Source organism: Cebidichthys violaceus, unplaced genomic scaffold, assembly GCF_023349555.1.
Source record: "Cebidichthys violaceus isolate CVI_PGR_0920_01 unplaced genomic scaffold, fCebVio1.0.p SCAF_67, whole genome shotgun sequence".
Taxonomy (NCBI): Eukaryota; Metazoa; Chordata; class Actinopteri; order Perciformes; family Stichaeidae; genus Cebidichthys; species Cebidichthys violaceus.
This window is the reverse complement of record NW_027176894.1, coordinates 555,797-573,794: the sequence shown is the minus strand read 5'-3', so window position 1 is coordinate 573,794 and position 17,998 is coordinate 555,797. Positions and strand designations below refer to the sequence as shown.

The 17,998-nt window shown below is 42.6% G+C and overlaps 2 non-coding genes and 1 pseudogene across 2 annotated transcripts; 1 reads left to right on the top strand and 2 right to left on the bottom strand.

The window, feature by feature from the left end:
* The window catches only part of LOC137890620 (contactin-associated protein-like 4), a 78,847-nt pseudogene that overhangs the window by 32,161 nt on the left and 28,688 nt on the right, over window positions 1-17,998 (top strand).
* trnal-uaa (transfer RNA leucine (anticodon UAA)) lies at window positions 15,185-15,268 on the bottom strand. The gene has a single exon. It is a non-coding gene; the product is annotated as a tRNA-Leu (tRNA).
* trnal-uaa (transfer RNA leucine (anticodon UAA)) lies at window positions 16,921-17,002 on the bottom strand. Its single transcript has one exon. It is a non-coding gene; the product is annotated as a tRNA-Leu (tRNA).

Sequence of the window (17,998 nt, the reverse complement as noted above, 5' to 3'; positions counted from 1 at the left end):
CACAAAGATATGAGTTCACACACTGACTCTGAAAACACAAGACACATTTCATGAGCTTGGATGCAGCTAATCAATAACACCACAGCCGTTATTGAAAGGGTTTGCGGGTAAGACATATTGCCTAATAAGCAAGGAAATGCCGCAAGCATATTGAAAAAACAAAATACCTACACATTTGAAATACTCATCAGTCTTTCTTTCATCAATCCCTCTCTTCAGCTCTTTCAACCTATTCATCTAAAATACAACTGATCAATATGTTACAACACTGCTCTTTATTGGTGATATTTAATACGGGACAGGATGCGGACCTGCAGGGGTACTGAGAAACTAATCAATGCTTGGCCCCGCAACCTCCTATTGTTGATATTCTATATAGCAAAGGATGCAGAACTGCAAACATACTATACAACGAATCAATAGATCACGCCACCGCCTCTTAGCAATGCTATATTTGATAAAAGCACGGTAATGGTCTCGCATTCTGTGCAACGGATCAATGCATGGCAGCTCAACCGCATATTGATGATGTTTTGTTTCGGAAATGCAATACTCAACAATGTGCAGTAAACTTGTTTGTCATGAACTAATTCCAGTAAAATATCTCAGCAATGAGGTCAAAGAAGATACCAGCAAATGGATCTTATGTCAGGACATTGAGAGGAGCAGATGTGGCTCTATGGATGGCTCCGACACTTCGGTCCAGACTAATACATCTCACCAACTACTGCACGGATTGCCACGTAATATCCCCCAGGATGAATCGCAGTGGCTCTGTTGATTCTGTGACTTCCTACAGTGCCACAATGAGGCATTTTATTTTGTCCTGTACTTTAGTTTTTGACCAATTACCTGTGTAGTAGCTAAACAATTAAAAAACCCCCCATCTAATTGTGATTATTTTGACTGATATTGCAATTGCAATATGATGTGCATTATTAGAGGGAATTGTAATTATGACGTCATTATTATATTATAGTGATTATGGTGTGGTTTTTGTGTGGATCTGTAGCAAACGCAGATGTTTTCCTGAGTCTGTAGAATATGATTTGGAGGCCATGACCTCTGCATCATGACAATATTTAATTCTAAATGGTATTTTGAAACACATTTTGCCTTGAAAAAAAAAATGTTGTGCCTCCTGCGATGTGAAAATTGCAGCAGGGCATTTTGTGAGAACAAAAACATTTGATTCGATGCATAATGGAAAAGACGTAAGAAAGTCTGCCGACCAGAAAACCTGCTAAACAACATTGCAATTTGTCATTAGAAGAAAAAAAAAATCTCATTCTTAAGACAAATGTCAAACCAGCATGAAAAGCTGCGGAGGCGGCAGGTTTGTAAATTGGAAAATTGAACACAATTTGCAGAGGCTTTCATTCTGATGAATGTCTTCTTTTGATGTATGAAGACAAATTGACTCATAAAAGGATAAAGGATGAAAGGAAATAATAATTCTGAGTGCAATAAATTATTTTATATTCAAATTTTCAACATAAAAAAATAAATCTTGCAGCATTTTGGAATGAAACCAGTAATCTGTTCCAACACAACAAGCTAAAAACACTGTTCAATTTAGCCCAATAATGTGCTATTATTCAGGCTGCGTAACAACAAAATGTCAGACTTAATAAAGGTCAACGCACATATGTCTCGTAGAATGAAATATAATGTATTAATCTGTCTCCCTGCAGGAGCTGGAGGGTGGTCTCCTCTCGCCTCAGACGGGTATCAGTGGCTGGAGGTGGACCTCGGCGAGCGGACCAGGATCACCGCCGTCGCGACCCAGGGCCGCTACGGCAGCTCTGATTGGCTGACGTCGTACCTGCTGATGTTCAGCGACACGGGACACAACTGGAGGCAGTACAGACAGGAGGACAGTATAGGGGTGAGTCGGTAGTGCTTCTTCACTAAGATGTTTCTCTAAAATGTATTTAACAAGTGTGTTAGCAATTTAAAATAAACATATGCAGGAAGCACGACTTTACAAATACCCTGTTCAAGTGTTAGGTCGTCACAGTATTTCCCGGAGAAACAATCAAACAGAAGGTAGCTAAGACTTAATTAAATTTATCTCAAACTAACGTAGAAAATGTGTCAAAAATACAATATATGTGAAGAGATGCGTAAATGAATTCACAGTGAACACTAAACGTGTGTTTCACACTCTTAACTCTTGCTTACCATGAATTTATTAGCTCTCTAATTAATGGTGTCGTCTTGTAACTAGTCACACTGGCAGGAAGACATGATGGGTATCTTTGGTGAACATGTCTTTTAAAACAATACTTGTGTGTTCGGAGCGAGATGTGTGATGTTTAAAAATGCAAAAGAAGTATTCTAACGCTACCTTTTTGTGAATTTAGGAGAAACCTGCAGATTCATGTATAGACATCCGACGTCCATATTAAAATAAACACCTAATTGTGTATTTTGGACATTTTATTTGCAATAGCCTCAAAGAAGACAAAAAGCTTTAAAAAAAAATAAATGAATGTAACAGTACCACCTTAAGTTCTGTTACACAAACAGTTCTGTGAGAACAGTATCAGGTACTAGTTCATTACAATTCATTTGCCTGCACTTCCACAGTCGTATTTACAGAGGATATGGTGTTTAGCAGTGCCGGTCTGCAGGGATCAGTCCGTCCTGAGGAGATAATCACAGTCATCAGGAGCCTTTGACTCTTCATTAATAATGGATGAGCCAATGAAAGAGCTGTGCTGACTGTGCGGACCTGTTGCCAAAACACTTAAGCTGCCGTTGATGGACACGGAGCGAGACAGAGACGCAGCCGAGCGTCACTTTCCTGGCTGAGGCGATGCGTTGCAGCCTGGAGCGCGGCCATAGATACTGAAATCAATGAGGACGAAAATATTCCACCGTGTCGAAGCTGTGGTGCTTTTACACACATGATCAATCTCTCTCTCCAAGAACGACAATGACGTCATGAGAAGTGGTGGCAGCTGTGTTCCTAATTTACATATTTCTATGAAGCACTTTGAAGTTGCTGTATTGAAGCGGCAAAACTTGATAAAACTACTTCAATTGCAAAACAACGTTTTCAGGGTTTCTTGAGGTTTCTGCCTTTGTAGAAAAAAAAGAGTCGATTCGCTATATGGATTATGGAAACGCCTTCGCCTTCGGAAACGTCCCCATTGTCATTTATTTTATTGATGACATAAACATAATGGCGATAGGAGGAAGGACAATACATGTAAATAGGATAATTTGCCTGAAGGCTTTTTTGTTGAGCGTTAAAAACAAATGCGGGACATTTTGGTGCTGAACTATTTCTTGATCTTTTTACAGACTAAACATTTAATGTAACATGTTTATTTTTTGAGCTTTAGAGTTGCTCGTAGTCCGATTTTCTTATCTGTGGACAAAGCGGTTTGCCCCTCCTTTCTGTTTTTTATGCTACGCTAAGTTAGCCAGCGGCTGGCAGTGGCTTCACACTTGGCGTACAGACATTATCAGTCCTCTCATTTAACTCTCAGCAAGAAAGCAAGCAAGTATATATTCCCCGAAATGTCACATTTGTTCTTTGAGCCGGACACAGTTATGTATGCACTGCCTCATCGCTTTGACTAGTGACCTGCTAACTTCCTGGTAGCACATTCCTGATGTGATGAAAAGTGATGAAAGTGGAAGTTAAGTGTGAATTTACTTTGTAATTTTGTGCCAATTTAGTGTCAAAGTCAAGTCAAAGAAATTGTCATTCAGCTGCAGCTATGTAGCAAACAACAATGTGACCTGCTGCAATACAAATCTACTATAGCAATGTTAAAATGATATCGATCACAAACTGAATATTGTTCATAGTTGCAGCAGACCAGCGTGTAATGAGAATGTACTGCAACTTTAAACTGTAATGTCAGAAAAGCTCAGCTGGTCTCTGTAGAGCTGATTAATGAAGAAATCCGTCAGATGGACAGCGGAGGCAGCGAGGCATCACCTCCCACCTCCTGGTACACACACACACACACACACACACACACACACACACACACACACACACACACACACACACACACACACACACACACACACACACACACACACACACACACACACACACACACACACACACACACACACACCTCTTCTTCTGTGGTTTTCCCCGTGCTGGCCTTCGGTTCACTACGCAGCCACAGGAATACTAAGTACTTGTATTTGTGGAAAACGGTGATGCGTCCTGTCATCACAGAGAGCTTGTTGACCTGCACGGCCCCCGTGAGCCGCATAATACAAACATGGAAACATGTTATATTAACACGCTGTGAGAATGGACGTTCATCCTGTTTGTTCCAGCGGCGCAGAGAGGAGCTTTATGATTGGAAGTAGAGCCGAGGCAATTTCCCCCACATGGAAGGAATCCAGCTAATCTCAGCGCTGAGGATGGTCTCTGAGAGAGCAGAGGACGACTTCTCACGGCTTAAAGACACGTTGATCCGACGCTCTGCGTACGCCGAGCACAATCCCAGTCACATTTCAAAGTGTTTCCCAACTTCTGCGCATTAGTCAGCCGAGCTTCCAGAGTCCGTCAGAGGAGAACGCTGATCTGCTTTTAGCTTAGAAACTGAAGAAAGTTTGTGAGTGAAGGATGAGACTCATTATTAAGAGGAGGAAAAACAAGACATGTTCACCTGCCATCGTTAACACGTTTTCCATTCCATTGAGTAATTCATAAGCAACATCCAACCCCCACCTGTTGTGTAAATCCATTTTATATGGCTGGTAATTAACAGTGTGAACACAGGGACCAGCACTGTACGCCTCCTTAACATTCTGTGTGAATACACTTCCTTCCCATGAGTCTAATCGACGACATACACAGAAGTATAATCACACACACACACACACACACACACACACACACACACACACACACACACACACACACACACACACACACACACACACACACACACACACACACACACACACACACACACACACACACACAACAAATAATTGCTTGTGCATCCAGGAGTGAATTTAATTGGCTCCTTTTAGCTGAAAGAACAAGCATGTTTGATACTGGGCATCAAAACATCAAAAGATACATTATAAGACTATTAAAAGTTGCACGACATCTCTCTTCATCATATGAATACTTCCCTCTCATGATTTCAGAGGAATTAATACGTTAATTAATGTGTCTTAGCGTTTATTCAGCAGCGGGAGAGCCAGTTAACCTGCATGTCAACTTCAAGGGAGGAATGTAATTAGGATGATGGCCAGTTGAGAGCGATAGAAAGCATTCAGCCGGTCAGTTCACGCTTTATACTCCAGACTTTGAAGACAATGTTCATTGGGAATCCAGAAGAAGAGCATATGAAAAGTACTTTACTTAAAAGTGCTGCCAAGACAAAGTATTTCCACGCTGTACGTGCTTTAACAACGTATCCTCATGCATGGTTCATATGATGGTCCAGCAACATGGGCGATCGGTGCCTTTTGATCACATCACCCCTCTGTGCAGTCCTTTCAGCATCGACTGGAGAATTAGTGTCACCAACAGTTTATGTTGATGAGCCCAGCTCCTAATCTTCCCTTTCATTTAACGGATGTCTTATGCTTCTGCTCGGTTTAAAATGTGTGTTATATTTGGATAAAAACCTGACTTCTGTGCTAAATGTACTTCTACAAAGAGATGAATAAATAAACTTATTTTTGTGTGTTTTTCACTTTTTGGTATTTACTATGTTTTGTAATTTCAGTCTTTTCCAGGTAACAGTAATGCAGACAGCGTGGTTCAGTACAAACTGCAGCAGCCGGCCATCGCTCGCTTCCTCCGCCTCATTCCTCTGGACTGGAACCCCAGCGGGCGGATCGGACTCCGGCTGGAGACCTACGGGTGTCCTTACAGTAAGTCCTTTCGTCTTCAGCGGCCTGACTGGACTCTCACTCTTTAATTTTGTCAAGAATAAAAGCTGTTTTTCATCAGTGCAATGCAAAAAAAAGCAATGTGGGAATCCGGAAAACGGCTAACATTAGCTGTCGTGGCTAGCCACGGGACGCCACGTGCAAGTGCACATCAGCTAACTTACCATTTTCATTGTATCTCAGCTGCTGGGTGACCTCATATATTGTCCTTTATTTGGTTATTGCAGTAGTCATTGCGATGTTTGCCGCTCGTCATTGGGTGTTAAGATGCAAACTGCCCTATTGCTCCGAATGCACATTATTCAGAAACGCAAATAGTCGGAAAAATGTACCATAGGACCGGAAAAGTTAATTTGTCTGACAGCCTGTTAGCCTGAAAAACAAAGGCCCATTGTTACAAAGGCCCATTGCTCCAAAAAGCAGCAGACAGAAGCACATGACTAATTATTATGCAGAATTACTGATATTTTGATGACATCGGTAGGCCAAATTCCAGATTGTTTTCACCCTTGCTTTTAAAATAATGATGTGATGCATCATCTAAATAGGTTTTAATCATGTAAAGGGTGTTCTTGTTTCATAGTTTTCACACCGTATCACTTTAAGTGTTGTGTTAGTGGTTTACATCCTGTTTTTACATCACACCCGACACGTTCAATATTCACCCCTTTCTCACCAAAGCCGGTTCACTGTGTTAACAGTTTCAGTGTCTCCATTTACATTCTGTGGGAACATTTTCAATACTCACTCTGGCATCAACACAACGAAAATAAACCCACGTCACACTGTGTTTCTACCCACATAAACACACGGATACTAATTCATCTCCTGATTCACAACTAGATCTTCAATAATCTCCATCCATCCACATCACAGCGTTTGTCGCTTTAGACATAAAACGAATGGCGCCAGTTTAAATTTGCTAATAGTAGATTAAAGATCTTTTCATGTACAGCGACACACAGTTTGCCATATTGCAATATGCTTCTAGTGTCAGGGGAGAAACCAAACCCAGACACAGCTTAGATAATTGAAGGCGATAGTCATAAAATCCAGAGAAGCTGTGACAAAGCAGCCCTGTCTCCTAGAAATGACATTTATATATTAATAAATTCCAGTTATGTCGTGATGGCAAACTACAAGCGGACATTGATTATGACAGAAAACAAATTGTATACGCTGGGACTTGCCAGCTACGGTAATTCAAATAAATGAAATTGGGTAAGAATTACGTTTCCTTTAATAGATGTTGGCTGTCAAAATCAGTTGTATATAAACACGTCTAGGAGACAGACAAACAATAATCATGAAATTAAACTAATTATGACAATTTCACACAAATGTCTAATAGTATGAATAATTAAGTGATGCCATTTTGAACAGACGTGGAGGCATACAACCACAGTTTAGTAATTCTAGTTGGAAAAGGGTCTCTGTTCTGCTGAGCTGTTTTTTTCTTTCCACCAACAAATTATTACAATAATTAGTTAAGCATATACAATATGTCCATGTATACTCAAAGATAGTTACAGTCATTTACTTTTCTTACTTTTAGTTGTGTTAAAACTCTCTCGCAGCTTTACCCAAATCCCCAACTAGAACAAACCATTAACTATTAATATTAATAATCACACTTGTGTGTTTTGGGTTTAAGGACCTGGCATTAGTTTAATGTATGTGTTTGAATGCCTCTCTACTCATTTACAGCACAGTGTTACATACTGACAATGACCATCATTTCCTGAATCTCGTTTTGTCTTCCAGCCTCTGACGTTGTGAGTTTGGACGGCGACGGCAGCAGTCTGGTGTTCAGGTTGAGTCCCGGGCCGCGGCGCACCTCCAGAGAGGTCGTCTCCCTGAAGTTTAAAACCCTGAGGAATTCTGGGACGCTGCTGCACGCAGAGGGAGACGGAGGACTCGGCCTCAGTCTGGAGTTGGAGAGAGGAAAGCTACTGCTGCTGCTCAGACAAGGTAGAGCCCAATATACTGACAGATACTGCCATTCATACTGATATTTATTACACTGGAGTACTGAAAAAAGTTGTATAAATATAGGTTTATCTGCAGAAGGATAGCATGACCCAATCTGCCTTCACTAGAAGAAATGGTAGGCTTACAACGCTTATATCGTTGACATATCCACTAAGAATACAAATGAACTAACAATTTGATGAGCAAGAATGCTTTACATAATAATAATTAATTTGTGAGTCACTTTGTGGATGTAGTGGTTCAGAAAATCTGTGTGAGGCTGTTGACAATATAAAGCGCTCTGAGATAACTTTAGACCGGTTGAGGTTGGTTGAGGTGGGCGACACGCACGCTGCCGCCTGATTGGTTTAAATCTTGGCCCACTGCTCCTCTGCTGCATCTCAGTCTATAGTTGCAGACATGATGGATGGTACCCGCTCACTGCAGCATGTGTTAGGGCCGGACTCTGCAAGACGTGATGCATGGCTTACAGTCTGTACATAGGGAGGTGTGTGTGTGTGTGTGTGTGTGTGTGTGTGTGTGTGTGTGTGTGTGTGTGTGTGTGTGTGTGTGTGTGTGTGTGTGTGTGTGTGTGTGTGTGTGTGTGTAAATGGGGTTAAACCAGAGGTTGTCAGGCTGCCGTGCTGAATCATCACCATATGGCTCACCCCTCATCAGGAACCCCATCTGATTGCTTAAATACTTTCTCCATCCTGCCAGCCAGCCATCCCTCCCCCACTTCATCTCTCTCTACCTCCCTCCATTCTTCCCTTCTCTTTGCCTCCTTCACCTTGCACCATTTCCTCATCGCCTGTTCTCTCATCCCCACATCGTCTCTCTTTCCTCCATCCATCCTTTTCTCCATTTTTCTCTCAAGTTCTCTTGAACTCTGTGACTGAGAAAGATGAATGATTAGGACACAGGGCTACACATTAAGGATGTCTCCTTTGTCGCATTAATGACACAGGAAAATAGACAAACACACGTTCTAATTCAGGTGTTTAGTCGTCTCTGGTTACTTGTCTTGTACTTGAGGGTGTGCACATAGCAGGTGTGATTAGCACGACTCACGGACAGACGGGTTGAGAATAAAGGTTCGCTTCACTGAATCAGAAAAAAACAGGCAAAGGTCAAACCCAGGTAGACAGAACACGGTGATTAGGAAATGAGACACAGGTGGGCCGTTGTCAGGTGATGGAAAAGGGTTTACTGCAGGGCAGGAGGGAGTGGACAGGATGGGTTGCAGGGAAAACACAGAGTGAACAAAAAGCACAAATAGGAGGCGTGTATTTGGATGTATAGTTGGCCAAAACTTTGATTACATTTTAGATTGTGTTTGAGATGTACATTATTCATTTCTCTCTCATCCTCCTCTTGTTTGTCTCTACAGATCACCCAACCCTTTATGTTTTTAGCATCACAATAAGAGATGTTTTCAGCTCTTCATGCTTCATATATCTCACTATGTTTTCTGTTTTCTTGGCCCTTTTTCTTTCTTAGTTGGGTTGGATTCTCTCTCTCTCTCTCTCTCTCTCTCTCTCTCTCTCTCTCTCTCTCTCTCTCTCTCTCTCTCTCTCTCTCTCTCTCTCTCTCTCTCTCTCTCTCTCTCTCTCTCTCTCTCTCTCTCTCTCTCTCTCTCTCTCTCTCTCTCTCTCTCTCTCTCTCTCTCTCTCCTCTCTCTCTCTCTCTCTCTCTCTCTCTCCATTGTGCAATTCAGGTCATCTGCTGTGCGCGTTGACCCTGAGCTCATGCGCGGTCCGCTCTGCTCCGTTAACACCAACACCTCCAGGTCTGAACCGCCCGGAGCAGATGTAGTTTGGCTTTTATGAGGCAACACTGAGTAATAGCTTTTCACAGAAACAGCAGCTTTGTCCTGGCTAACGCGAGGACACGAAACACTAACAGATACAAGCTTGATGGTCGACTAACTGGTTTGGGTTTTTTTTACATTCAAGTTGAATTTGGTCAGATTGAGTTCAGCCTCCAAGGCAGAGCACTCAGAAAAAATATTAAACTTAACATAAACAACAAATACAATTGAATAAGCTATTCCTTTCATTTTCTTTTAAATCAGAATTAGCTTATATTTAAGGTGCAGATAAAACAGGTACATGTGAGTTGTCACGTGATTAGCTACAGTGCTTTTTAATGTAGGGATTTTTATATTTATTGCTTTTGTCTTGTGAAATCAGACACAGTTAATGTAAATGTCACTTTGCTAGTTGTTGTACAGCTTGAATAAACATGGTTTAATACGATTCATATCTCCCTTCTGCTTTACGTTCATCAGCATGTCAGTGTGGTTTATTGTTTGTTGGCTCATAACTCAGCCCAGTGCTTTCCTGTTTTTAGGAAAGCAAACATGATGCTCCGATGCATGATGTCAACTCTCAGGCCTTGTTTGAACCAAGCGCATATATACAAAGCCAGCACGCCACCTCTCCCCACCTTCCTTATGAGGTAAAAACCTTTGAAAGACGAGATGCAACGGCATCCTAATGAGCGATCTGAAATATTTGCTTTCCCAAAGTGTTTACAGTCTGAAAATGATGTTTGGAGTTGATTACATTGACGGCAGCTCCTGATAAGGGCCGTGTTATCTTCCTGCATAATCCCATCTAGAGTCAATGTGAACAGCCGTAATGAAATTGCAGACAAGATACTAAGCGTTCAGCAGAGGCTGCAAAGAATAAGGCAAACGCATCCACCCAGTCCCGCCTCGATATTAATGAAACAATATGCAGTCATTTGCAGTTTTTCCATCTGTTATAGGTCTGAATATTTTGCTGAGCGTACTCGCTCTTCTTCAGCTGCAGCGTTACAACCATGACTTTATTGTCAAGGTGAACAAGTAGCATCAAGTTTAATCCAACCTTTGCAAAAAATGGGACCAAAACCACAAGAAAAGGCTGCTGAAGCACTTTAAGACTGGAAGTGTAGCCTGACAATGAATGGCATTTATGAAAATGATTAACAGAGAGACCAACTAATGTTGCAGAAAGGGAAACGAAAACGGCAAACGGGCGTCCAAGGCCAAAATAAAAAATATCCACACTAACTGAAAAACAGAAACTAATTCAGGACATGTGTCCAGACAGAGTTTTTCTCTGATGGAGAAATTGCAGGGCGTTATCGCCCCTCTAACCATCGTATGACTGACTGTTTTCTGTCTTTTTATTACATTATATTTGGGCTGCTACCCATTTGTTTGACATTGCTTTTTAACATGACCGCCATGTTTTGTATGGATTGCCCAAAAAAAAGGAGCACCGATGACAACGCAGCGCCTCGGTGACAAGTTTAGAGATTTTCATTTCAAAATGCTTGGAGCATATACTGTACACGCCCTCTCCTAAACTCAGGCAGGGGCTGATTACACCTTAGTGTCATTTTTTTGTGTTTGTTTCGGTAGACTACTAACAATAAAAAAAACTAAAGAGAAGCAAAATAAATAGCAGAGGTCCCCTGCAGGGCTTCAAGACAAAGATAAACGATGGGATAACAGAGCTACCCAGCACCAGCCCAACAAACAAGCGCAGTGGCATAAGAGAAAAGCACGTGAGCGCTGGTTCTGGGGGGTTGATATAAGAGCTCCGCTGACGATGTTCAGGTGTGAGTAATGAGTCACTCATAGAGGAGCGTAGCAGACCCGCACACTGCAGCGGCCCTTAAAAAGGACATACTTTGACCCTCTTGCTCAGGTATCCGGATGGAGAACATTCTGGTATTTTTGGCATACTGCATTTGACGTGATTGTATTGGGACATACTACATATTTCACTGGCATTCTAAATAGTATGGTATTAAGTACCTCACCAAGGCGTTAATATGACTAACACATTAGCTCTAAGATATTTACTGTGCACATTCATGCAACAAAGATACTTGTATTTATTTATCTATTTTTACTATTGAGAGCCCATTATCTCTCTCTCTGTGCCACCGGCACGCTGACCCGTTGCTCGTTAATATTTCCAGTTCACGTTCATGCTCCCATCGGGACGTGACCTATTGATTTCTGGCGACCCGCGTCACGATTCATATAATAATCTTGCTCAAGGACTCACTGACGGTACACAGAGGACAGCACTGGTTTTCCCTGTTGGTCCTCTACTGACTGCCCTGTCGAGAAACATATGCAATTATTGCTGTTACTTCTTAACTAAAGATATGACTAATGGGGGTTTTTTTTTCTCCCTTGATATCGCAAACAACGGATAAACCACAGAGGAAAATAAAGACGTAAGGAAAGAGTGGGCTCTGTATATTAATATCAATTCATTTTCTATTTATTTGACCCCTCACATTGATTCCTGCTTTCTCTTTCCAGTCATTCAGCCGGTAATCAAATCATCCAATGAAGCCGTCGATCATAAAGTCCTCTTCCTCTCTTCTGTACCGCCAACAACGTCTGGTTTCTTCCCATCCGTCCTCTCGTATTGATCTCACTGTCTCTCTCCTCTGGATGAAGTTGTTTTTTCCCGCAGACAAATAAACCCTCTCACACACTGGGCTGCATTATCAGACATACATTCGTCCATCATCTTCAAACTGTCTCTGCGTTTCCCTCTTTGAAGTCGGAGTCGTCTCTCCCTAAAGAATATCTAATACATTTTTAATAGCCGACTGCGTTGGGCTCTTTCTACAGTTCCGTCTCTCAGCAGAAACCCAACGTTTCTCTCTCAGGGCTTTTAAGGGGTGCAGAAATGGATCCACTAATTTGGACCTGCCGGTGCTCATCTATCATTAATGATGTCTCACCATGTTTGTGCTGCAGTTTTTCCTATTCAGCATAATCACACATTTGGCTTTGGCTCTCAAATATGCTGATATCTTGAAGTCCCTAGTGAGACGAGACAGGCTGACCTCGATGTGCTCCTCTCTCTGGGATACTGAGAAAATTAAAATATTCATCACAATAAAGAAGATTGGCCTGATGTTCACTTCTCTTTGCACCAGGTCAGATAATGGAAAATAATCTTCTTATATACTCACTCTCTCCACCTCATCTCTTCCAGGCACTTCCTCCTCTGAACCCCGGCGTCTCGCTTCCCTCGGCAGCCTGTTGGACGATCAGCATTGGCACCGTTTGGCGGTGGAGCGGCGCGGCGCTCACCTCAACCTCACAGTGGACAAACACACGGAGAGGGTTCAAATCCCCGCAGAGTTCAGCGGCTGGGACATCGAGCAGGTGGGATTAAAAAAAACAAACAGGATATCATTACACACAATGTACGTCTTTTAGACATTATTGTAAGTCCAATACACCCGCACTGTGCAACCACTGATTGTTCACGCAACCCTCTGCGTGTGTCTTTTTGTCCCCTCACAGCTGAGCGTAGGACAGTCCCAGAGCCGCGGATCTCAGAAACCAGTCGTCTCCAAGAGGAACTTTCACAGGCCTGCCTGGAAAAACCTTCAGTACAACGGCCTCAACCTGATAGAAGTAGCTAAAAACAAAGACCACCAGGTCACTATAATGGTAAGTTTATCAAGATAAACGTAACCTGCTGCAGGTAGTTCAGTCTGGGCCGGTACATTATCAATCACTGGACAACAGCCTCTGAAACAAAAAGATAGATCAAACAAAAGAAATAGAACACAGTGCATACATAACCAAAGACCAGCATGTTCATCTTCAGTGTCGTGGGTCATGTTTTATTTCGTTTGAAGTAATTGGGTTGATTTAGGTGTCTTTTATCGGTCTCTCTTGTGTGAATGCATTCGCTCCGTGTTAGATTCCCCTTTTGTCCCGACTGGGATTCAATCTCAGTGGTGAAATATATGTCTTCACCACGTCTCTCTGGATGCTGCAGGCTGAACGAGCTGCTGAACTGGTTAATGAAGCCGCCGCGGACAAAGGGCCGTAGACAGTGGTTAGACTCCCACTAATGCCTCCTCATCTTGGCCATGAGGACCTTCGGATGTCTCTACATTCTCAATGAGTGGAGCGAGCTCATCGGGGAGAGGCCGTGAAGCGTTTCTACAGGAAGTAATACATGTTCTCCCATTACAGTAAAGGCCCCCGGCAGCAGAAAAACAAAAACATGAATTCTTGGTAAAGAGGTTCAGAGATTTCCCATGCATGGCTAAAGATCTATAGAGGCAATTTAATGTTGGCTCAGTGGCTCTTAAGGTACTAGCCACAAAGTTATGATCCAATTTAAAACAGAGACTAAATGGTGCTTCATACGGCTCTGTGAGGGGGCATTAACACAGAGAGCATCCGAGTGTGGCAGAGGGAGGATTGGTGTGTCAGTGCTGAAGTCCTGCTGTAGGTTTTTGGAGATTTTTAAGTTAACTTTATCACACTTGTGTTGTGCTGTAGCAGAGCCCACTCCCAACATGAGTTATTGAACATCACTTTAACTGCACCACAAAGGGCTTTTAGATGTCATCTGTGTTTCCGGAGCATTATAAAGATAGCGGGCTGATATTCCCTGCAGAGGGCCGGGACTGTAATATATAACTGCTGCAGCCTTTGCAATGGACCCAGTGTCATTACCACTACTCAAAACAATGGCTATAACAGAGATGTCAAGATATTGTGGCACTGGGCTTACTGTATGCTCTCCTTCTTTTATTTTCATTCTTTATCTCTTTTACCTCCACGCTAGGTGACTTTGGATGCTCAGTTTGCTTTCCTAATCTTATTCTAAACCTCGCTGTTATCATTATGGTAATACCGATTGTCCTCTTAAGGAGACTCGCTGATGAGATCGAGTGACACGAGGTCACATCGGCACGCCCTCTGCAGCTGATTAATATTCATGTTTAATGTTGTTTAATCTCTCTTGTAATCATTTTCTCTCTCTCTCTCTCCACGCTGCATGTTTCTCTCTCAGGGCAATGTGACCTTTTCTTGCGGCGAGTCGGTTTCCGTCGCCGTGACGTTCCCGGGCCCCCGGAGCTTCCTCCGGTTGCCGGGGCGGCCGCGTCCTCGTCCTCGTCGGGGGGCGTGTCGTCGGGTTCCAGTTCAGGACGTGGAACAAGGCGGGGCTTCTGCTCACCTTTGGCCTGCCTCAGGAAGGGGGCGTGGTCTGGCTGCACCTGAGCGAGGCCAGACTCCGGCTGCAGATCCATAAAGCCGGCAGGCGCTGCTGGAGCTCAGCGCAGGTACACCTTCAGCTTCAGATCCAAGTTAGTGGAGACATTGCTGTGTCAACCCATATGTGAGTGAAACAAGCTGCATCTTGAGAGCACCGCCTAAATCACTTGGTGACTTCTTTCAATACAGCAGAACACTGATCCAACTTTTCTGATTGTTTTCCCTGTAATACATTTGCTAAGCTGTCAATGCATCTGTCCAATAATATATGAATCATACAGGAGTGGGGTTCGAACCCACGAGGACATGTGTCCATTGGATCTTAAGTCCAACGCCTTAACCTCTCGGCCATCCTGGTGACAATAAAGAATGTCTTTAACAGGAAACAAAGCTATGAAAGGTCATAACCCGACTCAACTCTAACCGTATTTCTATTACATAAGGTTTGAGCCAACAAGCACATCTCTCTGTAATAAAGTCTCACTATTGCCTTTGTTCAGGAGTCTAGTTTACTTATAATCTACTGTATCACCCTCATTACCAAAGTTAAGTGTCGTGAAGCCGAAGCCACTGTAAGATGACTGCGGTGTGCTCTTTAGCAAAGTATTGTCAGTAAGAAAATAGAGGAGATAATGAGGTATTGATTCATTCCCTGAACTCCTAACAAGATACAGATTCACAAGGCAGACACAGCGTTGCCGGTACTTGTTGCAGATCAATCACTGAGAGAATGCAGGAAGCAAGTCAACGCCTGTGTGGTCTGCACTCATCTGCCCCTCGTGGGTTTTGCTAATCTGTTCGTACCAAGTCCACCACCTTTTTTCCAAATGATTTTTGGTCTCGACTGATGATAGTGTTCTAAATACTGTTTCAGAGTGAGAAAGACGTAGTCTTCAAGCTGTGGCAGGTCACGGAGTGATAGGATGTCGAATGTGTTCATTACTACACGAGTGCCCATGATTGGATTCATTTTTTTTTTGGCGTGCCAACATCTGCTGCAGGTCTTAACAGCTTGGTGTGCAGCCATGAACACTTGGGGGGGGACAAAATCTATTTTTCAGCAATGCTTGTGTTAATGGGGTATTTGGCTCCCAGGTTCTGCTCTGAATGACGGCCAGTGGCATTCGGTGGAGCTGAACTCCAGACGAGGTCGTCTGAGCATCAGTGTGGATAGAGAGGAAGGAGGCAGCGCCCAAGCCAGTCACTCATTTCCTGTCACCGTAGAAAGTCACCTCTTTTTTGGTGGTAAGAGTAGACGAGAGTAATAATATATCTGAAACAAATTTGATCTGACGTGATAGTTTTTCATGCGGACACTTCTCGTACTGATGTTCCCCTCCGTCTTCCATTCAGGTTGCCCTGCTGAAGACGAGAGGCTGAGCTGCAGAAACCCCTTAACGTCTTCCAGGGCTGCATGCGTCTCTTAACTCTGGACAACCAACTCGTGGACCTGATAACAGTGCAGCAACAGCAGCTAGGAATCTTCAGCAACCTGCAGATCGACATGTGTGGAATAAGGACAGGTCAGTATCCAGTATTGTTGAAGTTTGTTAAAAACAACGTTGCTGGAATGAATTCAGTTGAGGTGAAGTAAATCTGCACAGAGCTTTTGGCTTACTTTGACACGCAATTTGCGAAGCGAACTTACTGCAAACCTTCTTGACAGTGCTGCCTTTAAAGGAAGCTATCATATTAGCAGTGCTCCGCCATCCAATTTAACGGAACGCCACTCTGCCAAAGCATACTAAGAAGTTATTCTAACGCCACAAAGCTTCCAGTATGATGCACTTGGTGAGGACGCATGAATGAATGTTGCTGAGCCTCTTCCTGGAACCAAGTTGTTGCATTAGTTCAACTCCCTGTAATGAAAGTCCACTGACCAGGAGTGGGATTTGAACAAAGTGAGACATGAAGTGTATATAGAGAGCTATTTATGCTTTTCTACTACCTCTAATTTAACCCCTCATCTAAAGTCTATAATAAAGTCCATGACTCTATCCATTAATATTTACTAGGAGTGGGATTTGAACCCACGAGGGCTTCAGCCATTGGTACTTAAGACCAACACCTTAACCACTCGACCATCCTAGTGTCAAGAACCATTGATTTACGGCCAAAAAAGGTTCTTCAGCAATAGATAAATATTGAAATATTTCCAGGACTACGAGTTGTATTCAAAAAGTCAATATAGCTCCAGAATTAGGCTCTTATAACCTCACACATCACTCTGCAGGACCTTGTGAGGATGCATGAATTCATTTTGTTGTGCCACTTCCTGGTCAGACTTTTCAAGTTGGTTGCATTATATCCCGACCTGTTGTCAAAATCCGCATCAGGAGTGGGGTTTCAATCCATGACAGCCTTTGCCATTAAGATATTTAGCACAACGCCTCAACCGCCTCAGTCAGCCTGGTGACTTTAGCTACTCCTTACTGAACAGGAAGAAAACAAACAATGTGGACAAAAGACCTGCTGTTATCTGTCCAATACATCCACCAAAAGCACTGAAACACAATCTGTTATAAGAGGAGTCCTAACTTTCACAATATATGTAAGAAAGATCTCCAGCGGTTTGCTGAAAATAACAAAATATTAAAAATGTTCCAGTAGTACAAGGAGTTTTCATTGAGTCATTATGTCCCTTGAATTCAAGTCCAATGACCTCATAGTGAGAACAATATTGGGAATGTCGAATTACTGCACTGCAATGGAAGAGATGCATCACGTATACCAGACGTGCTTTTGCTCTTGTTGTTGGCAGAATTCAAATAAAGCCAGTTGGGAATTAGTCATGATTAATGAGACCGTGTCATCATGAGCGCGAGGTTAACGAAGGAAAGATATACACTCTGGACAGAATCATACTATTACATAAGGAATTGTTTGTGTATTATTTAACAAATGTAATTTTGTCTTCTGAAGTCAATCAATTTTAAAGCTTTGGTTGTTCACCTATTTGCTGATCTCATTTAGACAGAAAACTTTGAAATAGTTTGTCTCTTGCAGCTTCTAGAATTTGCTTCTTAATTAAACCCAATAGGTGATTTGACAGAGAGGAGCAGCTGCGTCGTAACAGTCGTGTGTTTT